This window comes from Pogona vitticeps, chromosome 3, assembly GCF_051106095.1.
Source record: "Pogona vitticeps strain Pit_001003342236 chromosome 3, PviZW2.1, whole genome shotgun sequence".
NCBI classification, from domain to species: Eukaryota; Metazoa; Chordata; class Lepidosauria; order Squamata; family Agamidae; genus Pogona; species Pogona vitticeps.
Window position 1 is genome coordinate 219,029,377 of NC_135785.1, and position 18,241 is coordinate 219,047,617.

At 41.8% G+C, this 18,241-nt stretch overlaps 1 protein-coding gene across 3 annotated transcripts in view; it reads left to right on the plus strand.

The window, feature by feature from the left end:
• HTR1F (5-hydroxytryptamine receptor 1F) overlaps positions 1 to 18,241 on the plus strand; it is a 132,192-nt gene that overhangs the window by 20,009 nt on the left and 93,942 nt on the right. The gene's annotated exons all lie outside the window — the stretch shown is intronic.

Below are 18,241 nucleotides of genomic sequence, written 5' to 3' on the forward strand. Positions count from 1 at the left end.
AAAAGAGGTCTCTGTAGGTTTACATATCTGCTATGTGAAACCATTGCCAATAAAGAGCAGGACTAGAACTCTGCTTCCATTATTAAAGCTTTTTCTAAAAATAAACCTGAGACATTTTATCCTGTGAACTCTTATTGGAAACTCATTCATCATTTTAATGTAGCACTAGTAGCCATTCAGAGTTAATCTGGAGTCTTTCTACTTTACTGCACAGAGAACCATGAAATAAGGTTATTTTTCTTTTGCACTGTATCGGGAGAAGTTAACTGACAATGAGACAAGTACTGGTATTTTAATTATTTCTGACTAGAAGATTGCAGATGTTTTTAATTGCAGACCAACAGAATAACTATGTTTAAAGGGAATGGAACAAAGCCAAAAAAAATCTATGTATGCCATGTAAATTAACTTTGAAATTATACTAACATTTTACAAAACATCAATGGAATTCTTTGCACTGTTTCCATTTGTTTGTTATATACTGTATAGTCTATTGTAAAATACATGCCTTTAAAAATTGAAAAGTCAGAAAGGGTTTGTGAACAAAATATAGGACAGAAGTGATCTTTGAGATGTTCTGAAACACAGTTGGCAGGATCTCTTACCATTAGGCTTTGGGGCATTGAATTCCAAAAGACCATGTGTGTCAATGGCATGAATTAAAAAAAAAGTAAGGAAGTGGTTCTGGGTATTCTTCAACTGTAACTCCCAGAAACCCCACCCAGCACAGTTCATAGTGAAGGCTTCTGGGAAATTCAGTCCAAGAACACCTGAGTTACCCAAGTTTGGGAACCACTGATGTAAGGCAACACCTTAATGCTATTTTGTTTTCCTCTTCAATGAGCTATAGGTATTGTCTGGCATTTAATTTTCTTCAGGATTCAACAAAAATGTTTCTTCTTATTAACTCTTTATGACTACCCTCACCAACAATTGTATGACCTTAACTAAGAGGGGCAATGAAGGATTTTGGATTCTACCAGTGTCACCCTTTACCTCCTTAATATTTACAGTTGTCAATTAAAGGCAGAGTAAACACATAACAGTGTTTCTACTCTCCATATTTGCAGGAGTTTTTCTACATCTGATGGAATGCTAGCACCTGTAGTTTAGAGAGGTACTTTAATTCTCTACTATGTATAATGCAAGAGAGAGTGCTAGAGCTCTCTGGTAAAGACCTCTGAGTCCCTTACCAAACTACATGTCCCAGCATTTCATAGGATAGAGTCATGGCAGTTACTAAGGGGAAATCAAGCTCCTATATATGTGGAGTGTAGACACACTTTTGCTGCCTTTCATCCTCTTATTCCTTTCCTTTTATTATCACTGCATGACATCTCTCCAATATTATTGTTGCCTGATGATTACCAGAAAGTTGCTTCAATAAATGACACACAGGATCCCATGTGACACTGCCATATGTTAAAAAGCAAGCCCAAATTACATAGTGTGAGAATTTACAACGTACAATGTGTTGTCAGGCAGCTGATTTTTTAAAAAATTTCCCCAGCATTGCTTTGTCTGTTTTGATCAACTATTCATCTAACAATCATAGCATGTCAGAAAGAATATCATTGCCATTCAAAACCTCTACACTTGATGGGTGCTTATCTATGGCATGTCCAGCTGATCAGATGTCTTACATATTGTTGCAGCTGAATGTAAGTTATCTGGCAGCTTTTTCCACACCCAGTAGGATTACTTATTTTCTCCTCATTCAGCCTGATCACATAGGGCTTATATCTGCTGTCATCAGAAAAGGACACACTGTTCCTTTGGCCTGGTAAGTTTATAATAAAAATATTAGTGAATGCCCAGGTCTTTCATGGGCATGGACGTGTCAGATGACCCCGGCACACCAACATAGAAGACACACCATTGTCCTGTAACAACCCAAACAGCAGTCCTTTATTTTACATTTGTTACTACAATGCTGAGTGAAACCTCCCCTCCATACCTCAAGCTTTCCAAATGTCCTGCCATACCTCCTTAAGTATCAAAAGACTATGGTAACATGCTCTGTATGGAGGACTTGGAACAGCATTTAGTGTGGCTGAGGAGGCTGATCTGAGAGTGACGATCCCTTCCACACTGAAGACAAATCCAATCTGTCCCCTGTCCAGCTCCCTGATTTGGCTGGTTTCGGGATTGCCTCTTTGCCTCAGCCTGCTAGACAAGTGTCCCTTCAAATTGGGAGAGGCCGTGATGCAACGCCTGCCTCAAGGCTGAACGTTCAGAGGTCAGGGTTTCCCATCTGTTGAGGTCCATTCCTAAGGCCTTCAGATTCTGATTGCAGATGTCCTTGTATCAGCCTCAGGCCTTATTTATTTATTTATATTTATTTATTGCATTTATACCCCGTCCATCTAGTCAATCGACTACTCTGGGCGGCTTCCAACATATATAATAATAACAATTTAAAATATAACAAGATTTTAAACAGCAATAAACAAGTTGTTCAAGATGGAAAAATAAGGAAAAAAGAGGAAGAAAAATCAAGTGTTAACTAGAGGGAAGGCCTGCCTAAACATTCAAGTTTTCAGTTGGTTTTTAAAGATGCCCAGCGAAGGGCCTGCACGAATCTCCAGAGAAAGGTTATTCCAGAGGCGAGAAGCTACCGCCGAGAAGGCCCGGTTTCTTGTTTTTTCCTTCTGGGCCTCCCTCGGCGTCAGGCTCCTCAACATCACCTCCTGACTCGATCGGGTGATACGGGTAGATTTTGGTGGGAGTAGGCGTTCCACCAAGTATCAACCATAGTCTGACCATATCCAGTCTGGGAGCACTTTATGTAATTACCAAAACTATGCCCTGAATTCACTTCACTTAGGGCTGGGGTGTGGGTCAAGATCTTCCACCTCAAGGCTTCACCACCTGTGCCCAGGGGTCCAGAATCACACTTGTTTGTTGCTGGAGCAGCTGGAGCTGCCTCTTTCTTCTCCACCATTACTTCTGGGTTAACATGGGATGTGGTGCTTCCAAGGTCTTCCCTTGTGGAAGGAGCTTTGTGGTGCAATGGTTAAACTGCAGTACTGCAGCCAAAACTCTGCTAATGACCCAGGTTCAATCCCAAGTATCTGGCTCAAGGTTCACTCATCCTCCCAGCCTCCCAAAGTCAGTAAATTGAGTGCCCAACTTGCTGGGAAGGCAGTGTGCAGCCTGCATAATTAAAACTGGAACCACCTCTGAGAGTGTTTTAAGTGCTATGGGACAGCATATAGGCAGCACACTGTTATAATGTGGGAAGCCTCCAGTGTCATCACCATTACTGTAGTCTAGTTTGGAGCATCTTCCCACTCATTCTTCACATTGCCTGACTTCCTGGTTGGCTTCCACCCAAATGGCTTTTATCCTTTCAAACCCTGGGCCTTGCTGTTGTCTCCTACCGTCAGGTGCCTCCTATTACTGGTGAGTGGTCTCTGTCGCTTATCCTGCCTATTGGAATGATCTAAACTCTGCTTAGATGACCCATATTACTGGTTATGATGGCTCCTCTTGTGGAACACCTGCTGGGGGTGAGGTTGGTGGCACAGGGGGAACTGCCCTCTCCAGATGTGATCCAACATTGGTCAGTGTGGCGATCCCCTCTGAAGCCCCTATTCCCTCCAGACCTTCACGAGGTTCTCGCTCTTCTTCTTTCTTCGCTGCCACCAGGTATTACTACTTTAATACCATTTGATCAAGGAGACACATGTGCTTTTAAAACTTAAGTTATTTATTAGATCATGGAAGTTCATATAGGATTATTACTCAATAGGTAAATCACAGGTTGCTAATCACTTGTATCTAAGTCAATTCTACTTTAACTTTAAAACTCTATCAACTCTCTGTTCCATTCAGCGTTCTTGCAGACCTCTAACTCACTCTAAGTTCACTTTTAAGTTTCATACTGTCTCTCACTCACAGAATCTCTCTTCATACTCCATACACCAGCCTTTATACCCAGCCCCTCCCCCCTTGGCTCCACCTTCCGTCCTCTCATTGGCTCGTACTCCACTGTTCAGCTGTGACGGGCAGGTGAGGGCAGGGCTGTTCGCTACAGTCAGACTCTTGCTCTCTGACCAGTGATCATATATACCGGTACTTGGGGGGGAAGAGCCCACAGATGCAATGCCATGTGAGGTACAATGGATGGCCCAAGTATTGTCTCTGCCACAGTAATGCATGACAAAACTGTCTTTGCCACATGATGGCATGACAAAACAGGGTCCTGCTTTCTCTATGAGCGCAAGAAATGTGCATACCTTCATTGTTTCTGAATTGCTGCTTGCCTTCTTTTGAACTAGTAAAAGCAAATATCTTGCATCCCCTGACATTTTGACCCAGGCCCTGTCTTGTACTCAACCTTTTCACCTTTTCCTGCAAATTACTGTGACTTCGCACTATATTATATCCTAGCTAAGTTAAAAATGATGCTTTTTATGTGTTTAAGCAGTAAAATGAGCTTAAGTTTGAAATTAAAGGATTCGGGTAAATTCTGACAGCTGTAGTGAAAAAACACCCCAAAGTCTAATGGGAAGAAGAAATTTATATAATTAAGTTCTCTCCAAAACATAATTGTTGTTGTTGTTTGCCATCAATCAAGTCTGACTTTTCAGGGTTTCCTAGGTACAGAGTACTCAGAGGTGGTTTACCATTCCCTTTTTCTGGGGGCACCTTGGCTCTTCTTAGAGGCACAGGGAGGAATTGAACTCCCAACCTCTGTCTCCAGAGCCAGATATTTAAACTACTCAGCTAATGTACATAGCCCTCTTAAAAATACAGAGAAAAAGCAGTTTCCTAGCTGGCTTTGACATTTTCAGCAATTATACTAAGGTGTACCAGAGACGAAGAAGGGAGCAGACCAAGACTTATTCATGCAGGCCCGTTAACATCATGATAAATACATGGGTTATCATCATGTTATCCAAATACAGCCACAGACTACAAATGCTGTACACTTCCTTCTGTGAAATCACACAGCTGGACAAAAACATTGAACATCCTGGGTCTTTCAGTAAAACAGCTGGGAGTGCAGATGGCCAAGCTGTTTTCACAGTGGTGTATATCAGGCAGAGTGATATCCTGCTTTTGTAGTACCAATGAAGACAAAAATACCACCAACATATGACAGAGCTCATTGATTACTGAACCTCTCAATGTACTTGACCCTTGTTGTTTTCTTCCTGTTGTATAAGTACTGTGGCCATTTCTCTCACTCTGGCATCTTCTCACATTTCCTCTTCTGAGTTTAACACATACATATTATAAACTGTGAAAATTAAAGACAAGTACTGTATAGTGAAATTTAAAGACGGGTATCGTAGTCGTTTAGTCATTTAGTCATGTCCGACGCTTCGTGACCCCATGGACCAGAGCACGCCAGGCCCTCCTATCTTCCACTGCCTCCCGGAGTTCTGTCAATTTCATGTTGGTTGCTTCGCAGACACTGTCCAGCCATCTCATCCTCTGTCGTCCCCTTCTCCTCTTGCCATCACACTTTCCTAACATCAAGGTCTTTTCCAAGGAGTCTTCTCTTCTCATGAGATGGCCAAAGTACTGGGTATAGTTAAATTTAAAGATAAGTATAGTAAAATTTAAAGACAGCTAATAGAGTGAATAAAATGTATCACCCCATATCTAAATGTCAGGCAAATATGAAGTGTAATCACTAAATTTAAAATAATCCCTGGTAACTTTGATGATAAGCAATAATTATGGTAATGTAGAGGCCAATCCAAATGGATGTTTAATTTCAGTTAGCACAAGTGAGACTCACTGAACCAATCAATAAGACAAAATTGTTCCCAACTTGAGTCAAACAGTGTCCTTAGCATTTTCAAAGTATTCAAATTAAAATTCAAATATACATTAACCAAAGAAGTTGAGCTCCCTTCTTCCTCTTCCTTCTCCAATCTCTGCAGCTTGCCCACCCATGGTATACATGGATTGAAGGAGGCTACTGGTGTAAAGCATTTATACAAGCTCAGAGTGTGAACTAAACTACAGACACAGGTGTGTCTGCAGTTCAGTAAAACTGCTCTTGCAGGCTAAAAGGGAAACTGATAATTGAAAATGGGCCACACCATATTGAATAACTCATAATTTTTAATTTTAAAGCATCTTCTTTTAGGATATCATGCTATGTCCATATTCATTTGTGTATATTGCTCTTTCATAATATATACCCTACCAGTTTATTTTGAAACAAGCTTGTTTTATTTTCCTTTTCTTTTTCTTAAACAAGTTTCTTCAATAATAAGTAGTATGGTGGTGGAATCACGACAAGCAGACATTTGTCCATGGCATATTCTGTGAGTGGGAAGATTTTGTCGTAATAAAGCAAGCTGCTCCCATAACTCTGTGAACTGCTGCTTTAAGGATGTGGGAGTGAATTTCATGTGATGGAGTGAGCACTTGTCACTACGAAGGTGAGGGAAGGTTACAACTGTTTTGAGAGTGCCTGGGATAACTCACTGCATGCAAACAAGTGAATGAGTGGCATTGGAAAAAAAAAAGGAGCCTTGTCAGAGGTTGCTTCACAGAACCACCAAATGCAACTTTTTTCTTGAAGGATCTCAGTTTCCGTTCTGATGAGTTAGCTGAACATCAGTATCACCTCAGTTTACCATGTGGAAAGTTAGCAAGCTTTCTCTCGGACAGACTTGAGGTGGGGCAATGTTTTTCTTTCCTTTTATTTTTAGGATATATGAGGACTACATGAAATACTATCTTCTTCCTTAAAAGAAACAAGTAAACATTTTTACATAAATGCAGAACTGTATGAGTGGAGTAACAAAGAGAGCCGTGTTAACATAACACAGCCTCGTGGCCATGGCAGTAGAGGATAAGAAGGTGTCCTAAACAGTTCTGTGTTTTGATTACAACAATCATTTCGAAGCTAGTCCCTTTCTCTTTTGTATACTTACCTCACTAGCTTTGCTCAGACTTCACTGTACCTAACCAACCTGTGAAGCAGATTGCTAGGCAACAGACTTTGCCAAAGAGGTGCTTTTCTGTTCCAACCCATTACTGTCGAGATGCTGATAGAGACCTGACAATGCAGGAAGCCCACTGACTGCACAAATAAAGGAGGGAGGGAGACGCTTCGTGGTTGAAGGAAGAGGGGGAGGCAAAATGCACTGCTAAAGCTGGAGTTAAAAATAATGGCTTCAAAGATAAAGGCAATGAGCATAAAATAGAGAACTGTAGAATGGGAAGGAGCAGGAGGTTTTAACTAAAAGGAGGAGAGATTGTAGGTGTTGAAAAGACACTAAGACAACTGGCATAAAAAGATGCATCTTGCTTATTGGAACTAGGTGTTAGGTGCTCCTTGCTTCTCCAATCACAATATACAGGCATTTTCCTTTGAATGGAAAAGCACTCAAAATGCACATTCCACCCTCCTATGCATGTTTTCTCTAAAATACGTCTTGCTACATTCTCAGACTAGTAGATGTGTCTGGGACTAATTTCTGCCTGATATCTGCTGTGTTTGCCCACATACAAGCAGAGTGTGATTGGAAGCACACTGAGACATCTGTGATATAGATGCGCTCTGCTAGGTCACATTAGGGACCAAGGAAAAAAGTTGGCTGAGCCACTAGAATGAGTCAGCTCTCAATTCTCACAGCAACCTCTTTCAGAAACACCTGGAGATTCCCTGCTATCTGCAGTCCATCTCCTAAGTCAGCGATGGGGAACCTTTGGCCTGCCAGGTGTTTCGGACAATAGCTTCCACAAATCCCTTACCATTGGCCGTGCTGGGCAAAGCCGATGAGAGCTGTAGGCCAAAAGCATCTGGAGGACTGTAGGTTCCTTATTTTTGTTTTAACCATTAACTGTGTATCAAACCTCACTAGACTATCCTGAAATATAAGGCTACAAGCCACATGCAGAATGGTTGGCTGGCCAAAAGCTGTAACACCATCCTGGTTGTCAGAAACAGGACATAAAATGACATCATTGTTCAGAATTTCTTCTTCCTGGAAATCTCACTGATGCATTTCACTCTTTAGACATAAAAATAGTGCCAAACAGTTGCCCACCACAGTAAGCCCAGCTCTTTACCATTGTACTGTGTTAACAGTACAGTTAATCATTATCTTAAGGGGAGAGGAAACCATATAACTAATGTGTTATTAATGTGTTATTATGATTTAATTATTTTAAGCCTTAAAAACGATACAGAGATAATCCAAAAGAGCAAAAAATTAGGAATGTGCTTTGGATTGAGAAAATATTCAGGATCCAAAGCAAAGTGGCAGTGGCAGTTTCCAAACCCTCCAAAGCAAATGCCGCTCAAATCAAATTGGGCTCTCCAAGGTGCCAAATATTATTTCAGTTTCAAAAACTGAATTTAAAAAGATCTCGGCAGCGAGTCTTTCCTGAGAAACAATAGTAATACTTTACCAGAACTAAGAAGCCCGAAACAAAAGGAGACTATCAGCTCAGGCTCGGAGGAAATGCAGAAGCTTTCCTGGAACTCCAGTCATAGAGATCCAGGGAGAAGGGAGGGCTCAGATCAACCAGATGAACTCCAGCCTTGGAAAAGTTTCCTTTTAAGAGAACTCCCAGAATCCCCAGTCAGCGTGAGTCCAAGGTGAATGGCACATGTCAGTTCCCACCTGCGCCTAGTAGAAACGGCTTCCATCCACCACATGAATTCCAGCTGTGACTAGTTTCCATATGTTCCCAAATTTTGGCACAAACTGAAACAAGACTCTTGTGAGAGAGACAATGTGTGGGTTGAGCTGCAGTTCCAATGCACAATACCTTGTATATAAGAAATATTGTGTTATGGGAAACAGAACTTATATCAATGCACAAGAATATACAGCCTCATTGTCTATTACTTTGAAGTGCAAATGACACGGGTGGGACAAACTGGATCTCTTCGTCTGCATAAGCTCTCTCCATTGGCGCCTGAGTAGAGTGTCCTTGTCTCACAATTCACTGCTTCTGTTCTCTTTTTTTCTACTTTATGCCTCTCATATAATTTATGAGCTTAAATGCATTTCCAATAATTTTTTTTCCAAGAAATGTCCTTCAGACTAGTGCACAGAATAAACACTATTTTAAAGACTCCACTTTTGTCAGCTTCTCAAAGGACTGCTGAAGTGGAAGCTTAATGTTTTTTCTTATTTGTGCAAAGGTATGTGTTTAAGTGGATAAATGAGAGTGCGACAGTGATAGGCTTAGGAACTAAATCATCTTTAAGTATTATGGACAGATATTTCAACCAGAAGAAAACCATTCCAGGTTCCTTAGAACATTGTAAGAGTCAGCCGTGAAAGATGTCTTCTTAACCTCCACCTAGCTGCATAATTCCTTCCTTCTGTTTTTGTCACGCTTGTCAAACAGCTCTCCCACAGTAGCTTATTTAACCTTCATATAGAAATCTGGACATTTTAGTCCCTCAGAATCATATTGGGTTGCACAACCCTCACAAAACTAGGCCTAATTACTTACAAACAATGATCTCCAAGTTTTATCCATTGGCTGATTATAATTACTTTGCTAATTGGGATTGTTGATTTTCTATGGACCAAGAAAATAGCTGAGACTAACATTGTCCCAACAAATCTATGTGCCATTCGGGGATGAAAGCATACATCCCATGATGTTTTTCAGCAAACCACACTGCAGTGAAACAGAAGCATCATTGTCTTCTTGTCAGTAGCAGGACCTATTTATTTATTTATTTATTTATTTATTTATTTATTTATTTATTTATTTATTTATTTATTTATTTATTTATTCAATTTATATGCCGCCCAAACTACCCAGAGGTCTCTGGGCGGCTTACAATAATTTAAATTCAATACAGCAAAAGATAAAATAATTAAAATACAATTAAAATACAATTAAAATTGCCATCAGACCCACAGCTAATATTATTTCAATTAAAAGCCTTCTGGAAAAGGAAGGTTTTGACCTGGCGCCGAAATGTCATCAGCGTCGGCGCCAGACGAATCTCAGTCGGGAGGGCATTCCATAGTCTGGGGGCAGCTGCCGAAAAGGCCCTTTGTCTACAAGCCGTCCCTCTTACCTCCTTAAGGGACGGCTCTTTCAGAAGGGCCCCCTGGCTAGATCTTAACTGCCGGGTAGGTTCATATGGAAGGAGGCGGTCCTTCAGGTATCCTACCGAAGGAAATCAAATTTTCTTTCATTGTGGAGACATTAGAATTCACTGGAGTCAGGAAATACCTCACGATACAAGAATTGTATGTTTTACTTCAGTGAACTTACTTTTCTTGAATGCTACTTTCTCTTTTCGGCTTTGGGTATTTGAGTGGAACGCATGATGAGATTCCAGACACACAAACATCCCTTTGGATATGGGCCTCTTAAATATCCCACAATTTATTTATGTATTTACGTAATTATTTTGTTTTATTTTATTTATATGCCATCTTTCTCCCCATAGGGGACCCAAGGCAAATCACAATTAAAGCCACACAATGCACTGGAATTCTCATTGGAGCTGGCTGTTCTCCCTGTACCACACAATGTACATGTTTTTGGTTTTTTAAATCCTATGGCATGAGAGTTAAAGAGATAGCCACAGTGAGAATTTACTTTTTTTTTAACCTGTCCTGCTCAGAACACTTGGGTTCCATTACCTTTTCAGTGGGAACAGACCCAGGCCCAGGATGATGAAATAGCAGCAGAAAGTTAAAGAGAGTGTTTCACAAATTAGGAGTCTTACTTGCTATAGATATACACCAGGTTATAACCTGGATGTGTAGTGAATGCCTCCTTGCAGCAGGGTAGGATTCCAGCTTGCTTGAAGTAGGCAAATAGTAAGACCATTTAAAAAAAAAAAAAGCCTCCTTGGACCCCACAGTACTGGATAATTATGGGCCAGTCTCTAATCTCCCATTCTTGGGCAAGGTTCTGGAGTGGGTTGTAGCTTCTCAGCTCCAGAGATTCCTGGATGAAACAGATGATCTAGATCCCTTTCAAGCTGGCTTCAGGCCTGGTTATGGGAGAGAGACTGCTTTTGCAGCCAGATTGTTGACGGGGGCTGGTTACAGAGAACATATAACACCCCATTACAACACCTCTATTGGCTGCTGATTCATTTCCAGGCACAATTCAAAGTACTGTTTTTAACCTACAAAGCCCTAAATGGCTTGTCTGAGCTATCCAAAAGACCGCATCTCCTTCCATGAGCCTGACTGGACATTAAGATCACCAGGGGAGACCTTTCTCTCACTCTCACCACCCTCCCAGGTGAGCTTGGTGGAGACACAGGAGAGGGCCTTCTCTGTCACTGCTCCCAGACTTTGGCACTCCCTTCCATGGGAAGCTAGGTTGGACCCAACTTTGCTGTCCTTCCACAAGCAGGCAAAGACCTTTCTCTTCATGCAGGCTCTTCCTTAATTATTAGTGGTCTGAGAGGGGTGGTGCTGTGGTGCTGTGTTGTTTTCGTCGTTGTTTAGTCGTGTCCAACTCTTCGTGACCCCATGGACCAGAGCATGCCAGGCCCCCCTATCTTCCACTGCCTCCCGGAGTTGTGTCAAAAAAAGGTTGCACTACAGCTGTCGTGAAATCTTTTGTGAAAACACTATATGTTTTAAATGTGTTTTAATACTGATTTTAGTTACCATGTTAATATAGTACTTCTTTAATTCTTTTTTTAAATATTTGCATACTTACTGTTTTATCTTTTAAATACTGTTTTAGTGATGTAAGCCACCTTGGGTCCTTTTGGGGAGAAAGGCAGAAAACCTTTGAAGGTTTTATACCAGACTGTACCAGAAAATGTCCTTTGAATGGCTGGGCAAGTTCATGGGACAGACAGTGCTTCTTGAGGCACACTGGATAATGCAGAGCTTTAAAGATCAAGAACAGCACTTTAAAAAATGGCTGAAAATAAATAGGCAACCATACTGGAAGATGATAACTTGAAAGAAAATATCACTGAACTTAGCCCTACGCAAACATATTTGTGGTGCATAAAAATAGAAATCCATGTGTGCTTTTTGAATTTCTAAGCATTGATGATGGTGTCTTAGCTTTTTTGCAGGAGTTTCCTAACAATGGCATATGAATGTTTATCGTCTTCACGTTAGGACCTGAGCCACTGTAAAACAGTGCCTCTGATAATCCTACCTTGTATTTTTACATTTGGCTCACAATCTAACACAAAATTAACTGGGGTGAATCCTGTTCAGTTCAGCTGGCTGAAGTTCACTTCCTCTGGGTTGAACTGCAACCTTTGTGAATGGGGTTGGACTGGATATTAATGGGCTTGTGCAAAGAAAGAAGCCCTCCAACACATACAAATGATATTTGTTTGCCTCTGGAAGTGAGGAGATCCATCAGACTAACAAAATCATGGGACAAAAAAAGGCAATCATTCAACATATCTGTACCAGGTCATTGTCTTGGTCTTTATGAGCAGAACGCAACATCACAATTTATTTAATGTGTAATGTCTGGGTCTATGCTGCTTTTCACAGAAAGCCTGGGACATAACAGCAATTCTTTATTCCCAAAGGTCCCAAATGCACCTCACCTTGAGTGAAGTCATACAACTCACAACATCATTTTTTTTTCTTTTCTTTGGAACCTGAAGGGAGAAAAAGAAGGGACTTGGTGGCTCTGTGGGTTAAACCGCAGAAGCATCTGTGCTGCAAGGTCAGAAGACCAGCCGTCGTAAGATCGAATCCATGCGTCGGAGTGAGCCCCCGTCGCTTGTCCCAGCTCCTGCCAATCTAGCGGTTCAAAAGCATGCAAAATGTAAAGTGCGAGTAGATAAATAGATACCACCACGGTGGGAAGGTAATGGCATTCCATGTCTAGTTGCGCTGGCCACGTGGCCACGGAAGATTGTCTTTGGACAAACACTAGCTCTATGGGTTGGAAACAGAGATGAGCACTGCCCCCTAGAGTCGGACACAACTGGACAAACTGTCAAGAGGAACTTTTAACTTTACCTTTACATGTGTCATGACACCCTTTCTTCCAAAGACAAGATAATCTGTGAGCAGTTTTTACATCAGTAATACTCAGAACGGGGTTCTACTGATCACTTCAGAAGCAACATTGTCCTTTTCTCTCATGATGTATGTCAACATTTTGCAGTTTTACTGCAATGTTTCACAGTGCAGTTACCACCACCCAAAGCTGTGTAACTGACATACATTTTGTGGGGTCCTCTTGATTATCTCAAAATGAGTATTTTGAAAAAGACAGTATTTAGGCTATTACCTAGAAAATTCAGTTTAATTTAGCCAATTACAATGTTCTACCTTGTGTTTTAATTTGCAGTTTGTGCTGCTAAACAACATAGGGAAACCAGCATTTGAGAATTTGTGGTTAACAAATTTCCAGATCCGGGCTCCCCAGCACATTATCACTTATATTCAACTATCCCCCTTTAGAGTCAATCTTTGTATAAACTGGAACATGACACCCCAGGAAAAGAAATGCTGACTGCTGTGAGATTTTTCACTGTTGCCAGTTTTAATCAACAACAGCATTAGCCCAAGCAAAAGTGTAAAAATGTGTTTTGCTTTAAACTTTGCATTTAAAACCTTCTACTTTTTTTCAAATTACATTTTTCTGAAAAATTCTTAAGAGTTGGAGAGTACTCAGAAAACACTTCTATCTTGTTTGTTTGTTTGTTCACAAAAAACTCAAAATCAAACTCAAAATTCACAAAAAAACTCAAAATCCCACCCAGTAGTGAGAAAACATTTGAAAATTTCAAACCTCATTTGTGAGAACAAAATAAGCAAAGATTTACCTTCCCACTGAGTATATCAGTAAACATTTTGGGGTGGTGCTACTAGATGATGGTTCTGTAGTGGGAAAATCTGCTTAACAGCAGTCTTTGCCATAGATTCAGAATGAAAAAGGCAATTTGGATTGGAGGGTGTTAACCAGAAACCCTGGTTTGATCTTTCTAAACTGGCATTGGTTTTAAGGGATTCCAAATTGCAGGGTTCACAACTAATGACGCTCAGGTCTAGAACTATTTCCCAGTAGTAGTAATGACTTCATAAATGGATTATCATGGTAACTGTGGACCTTCCTCTGGCAAATGAATGAAGTGATCTTGTTGTTGCTTGCTTAATCTTCAGTGAGAGATGAGGATGTAGGAAATGAGACAACAGTGAGGAAAATAATCAAGCAGAGGTTAGATAAGTCTTCCATTTCCTTTGCTGCTACTTCGCACTAGCAATTTAAACAGTAACAGTTCTTTGTGAGATAATTTACAATTGTAATTATAAGCTAAAAGGTTGCACTACAGCTGTCGTGAAATCTTTTGTGAAAACACTATATGCTGTATGAGCTGAATTCATTGTTAGAGAAGTAACCATTATAACCACAACCTCCATCCGACTGCATGTCTAGTCTGCAGTGCGCGATGCTACTTCCGCCCAGCCCATCTCCCTAACCACAGAGCAGGTCAAACATGAGCAGACTTGCATGGGAGGCGACCGGGGCTGGCTCAGGGGCTGGCTGGCCCGAGTAACCATTATAGATGGTTGTTGTGGGTTTTTCGGGCTTCTTGGCCGTGTTCTGAAAGTGGTTCTTCCTAACGTTTCGCCAGTCTCTGTGGCTGGCATCTTCAGAGGACAGCAAACTGTGCTCTGGGTAGGCTTGAGAGTGGGTGGAGTATTTATGGCTGTGAGAAGGCTAGTTTGTGAGGTAGGCTATTGTCCTAATCAGGAGATGGTTGATTAATGTGTTTTGTTGTGGATGTATTGTTTTGATAAGGAGGGGAGATGATCTTTCCCTGTGGTTGATGGGTGTCATTAGCTGGTCTTTTGTGTGCAGTAATCCCCTGACCTTGTGGCTGGGTGGAGTTCATTGACCTTTTGCACTCTGTGTTTTTGAGAGCTGGGAGCCAGGTTTTGTTGAGTTTCAGACATTCCTCCTTCCGGTTGAAGTTTTGTTGATGCTTGTGGATTTCAATGGCTTCCCTGTGCAGTCTGACGTAATGATTGCTGGTGTTGTCCAGTATTTCAGTATTTTGAAATAGAATTTCATGTCCAGTTTGTTTTATGGCATGTTCAGCTACTGCAGATTTTTCTGGTTGTTTTAGTCTGCAGTGTCTCTCATGTTCTTTGATTCTGGTGTGGATGCTTCGTTTTGTGTTTCCAATGTATACCTGGCCACAACTGCAAGGTATCCGGTATACTCCTGCAGTGGTGAGGGGGTCCCTTCTGTCCTTTGCTGACTGTAACATTTGTTGTATTTTTGTGGTGGGCTTGAATACTGTTTGTAAGTTGTGTTTTTCCAGAAGTTTCCCCACGCGGTCTGTGACCCCTTTGATGTATGGCAGAAATACTTTGTTTGTGGGTGGCTGTTTTTCTTCTTCAGTTCGGTGTTGTTTTCTTGATTTGATGGCTCTTGTGATTTCATTTTTGGAGTAGCCATTTGCCTGTAGGGCCCAATTCAGGTGGTCGAGTTCAGCGTTGAGAAACTGGGAAACTGAGCTTCACAGTTCCAATTTGCACGGTCTACCAGTGTTTTGATTATGCCTCTTTTTTGCCGTGGGTGTTACGGTCAGCAAAGGACAGAAGGGACCACCTCACCACTGCAGGAGGGACCCCCTCACCACAAAACGAAGCATCCACACCTGAACTCGACCACCTGAATTGGGCCCTACAGGCAAATGGCTACTCCAAAAATGAAATCTCAAGAGCCATCAAATCAAGAAAACAACACCGAACTGAAGAAGAAAAACAGCCACCCACAAACAAAGTATTTCTGCCATACATCAAAGGGGTCACAGACCGCGTGGGGAAACTTCTGGAAAAACACAACTTACAAACAGTATTCAAGCCCACCACAAAAATACAACAAATGTTACGGTCAGCAAAGGACAGAAGGGACCCCCTCACCACTGCAGGAGTATACCGGATACCTTGCAGTTGTGGCCAGGTATACATTGGAACCACAAAACGAAGCATCCACACCAGAATCAAAGAACATGAGAGACACTGCAGACTAAAACAACCAGAAAAATCTGCAGTAGCTGAACATGCCATAAAACAAACTGGACATGAAATTCTATTTCAAAATACTGAAATACTGGGCAACACCAGCAATCATTACGTCAGACTGCACAGGGAAGCCATTGAAATCCACAAGCATCAACAAAACTTCAACCGGAAGGAGGAATGTCTGAAACTCAACAAAACCTGGCTCCCAGCTCTCAAAAACACAGAGTGCAAAAGGTCAATGAACTCCACCCAGCCACAAGGTCAGGGGATTACTGCACACAAAAGACCAGCTAATGACACCCATCAACCACAGGGAAAGATCATCTCCCCTCCTTATCAAAACAATACATCCACAACAAAACACATTAATCAACTATCTCCTGATTAGGACAATAGCCTACCTCACAAACTAGCCTTCTCACAGCCATAAATACTCCACCCACTCTCAAGCCTACCCAGAGCACAGTTTGCTGTCCTCTGAAGATGCCAGCCACAGAGACTGGCGAAACGTTAGGAAGAACCACTTTCAGAACACGGCCAAGAAGCCCGAAAAACCCACAACAACCATTAGATCCCGGCCGTGAAAGCCTTCGCGAATACAACCATTATAGAATCCAGTGGGCCTTGCATCCAGGTAGCAAGAGACAGAATTACAGCCTTGTTGTACTAATAAACTATTTTAGAATGTCCTGTTGTTGTTTGCCATTTGGGTGCAAGAGTGAGTGTTCACATGTGCACATATATGCAAGTGCATACATCATCATGGTAAGTCTCTGCATTTAAAAAGGAAATACCATCCCATCACAGGCTGTGAGAATCTATTCAAAGAAACAGCCCTATTTTCAATCATTGCTACCATCATGGATTGCAAGTCTGGGAATTACAATTTTCTTTCAAGGTGACTTTGTTGAACATCTCAAATACTCTGAGGTTATTTTAGGGTCAACCTAAATCAAGGAAAGGTTGGATAGAGAACAGAACTCTAAGAAGTTGCACAATTTGGCAACAAGGGTAGAAAATAGTACTATCTCTGACATTTCTCAAAGAACTTGGGTTTTCCCTGGGCCTTCTTCGGGCTGCTGTGTCATGAGATTCTCAGCACCTTCTTTTCAGGCCCACATGTCAGGATGAGGGGCTTCTTCCCTGCAAATGCTTGCACTGGATACTGAGGCTGCCTTTTAAAGCATGTTCAAGGATTTGAGGTTCTTCTATTCCCTCAACACACATTGAAGGGCATCTTGAGTATATAGAAACAGAGTTACCTGGATCCGATGTTCTTTTCTAGCCCTCTGTACCCCCAATGCCACCCATTCTGTTCTTTGAAGGAACCCAGTTTGCTACCCCAAAATATAGACTTGCTCAAAACTCATTCTAGTGCTATGTAATGGGGCGGCTCGAAACATGTTGCTGTCTAAGGCAAAGGATAAGCCACTGAATATTGTCCACTCCATGTACAGGACTGACAATACAGTAATTATTTAACATTGACTAGTGGATTTGCTCCTTCCACCTATATGAGGCCTATATGAAAATATAGGGGTTCTGAACAGGGTGTGTAGTACTCATAGCTATGTCCTTCAACAGAAAAGAGTGCCCGAGGGCCCAAGTGAGATAGCTGGGAAGCTGCCCCCACATCTCATCCTCTGCCACCTGAGATAGTTGCCCCATTATGCCTAACGGTAGGGCCATTAGTAGTCTGGGATGCCCTTAGAGATGGTCCCCTTAAGACTTGTGTGCCAATAACCAAGTACAAAATATAGGTAAAGGTAAAAGTTCCTGTCCGAGACCTGCTCGGGAAATGTGTGGGTGCTGTAAAATAATCACTCATGGACACAAGAAAAACTTTTGCTTAAGTTCTTTGTTAGTTCTTTCCAGCATGGCCAGGGAAAAGACTGTCTCTCTGTCTCTCTGTCTCAGCGTCTCTCATTGTCTCTGTGTCTCAACACAACTGCTAGGTTGGCAAGGAGCTGGGACAAAGCGATGGGAGCTCATTCTATCCGTGGATTCGATCTGACGACTGCTGGTCTTCTGACCCTGCAGCACAGGCTTCTGCGGTTTAACCCGCAGGGCCACCACCTCCCAAAATATACCTGATATGAATTATGCCTGAAAGTGTATTTCCCATTCTTAAGGCATATTTGCACAACCACCTCACTATGACTGTCTTTCAGAAATCTCATGAGAGGGAATTTGCTTCCCTGGAGAGGGGTTCCTGTGACCAACAGGTCCTTGTCTTGGGCGACCACGTCATCTGCCATGCCCATGGGTGGGATCACGACCAAGGCCTCCCCAACCAG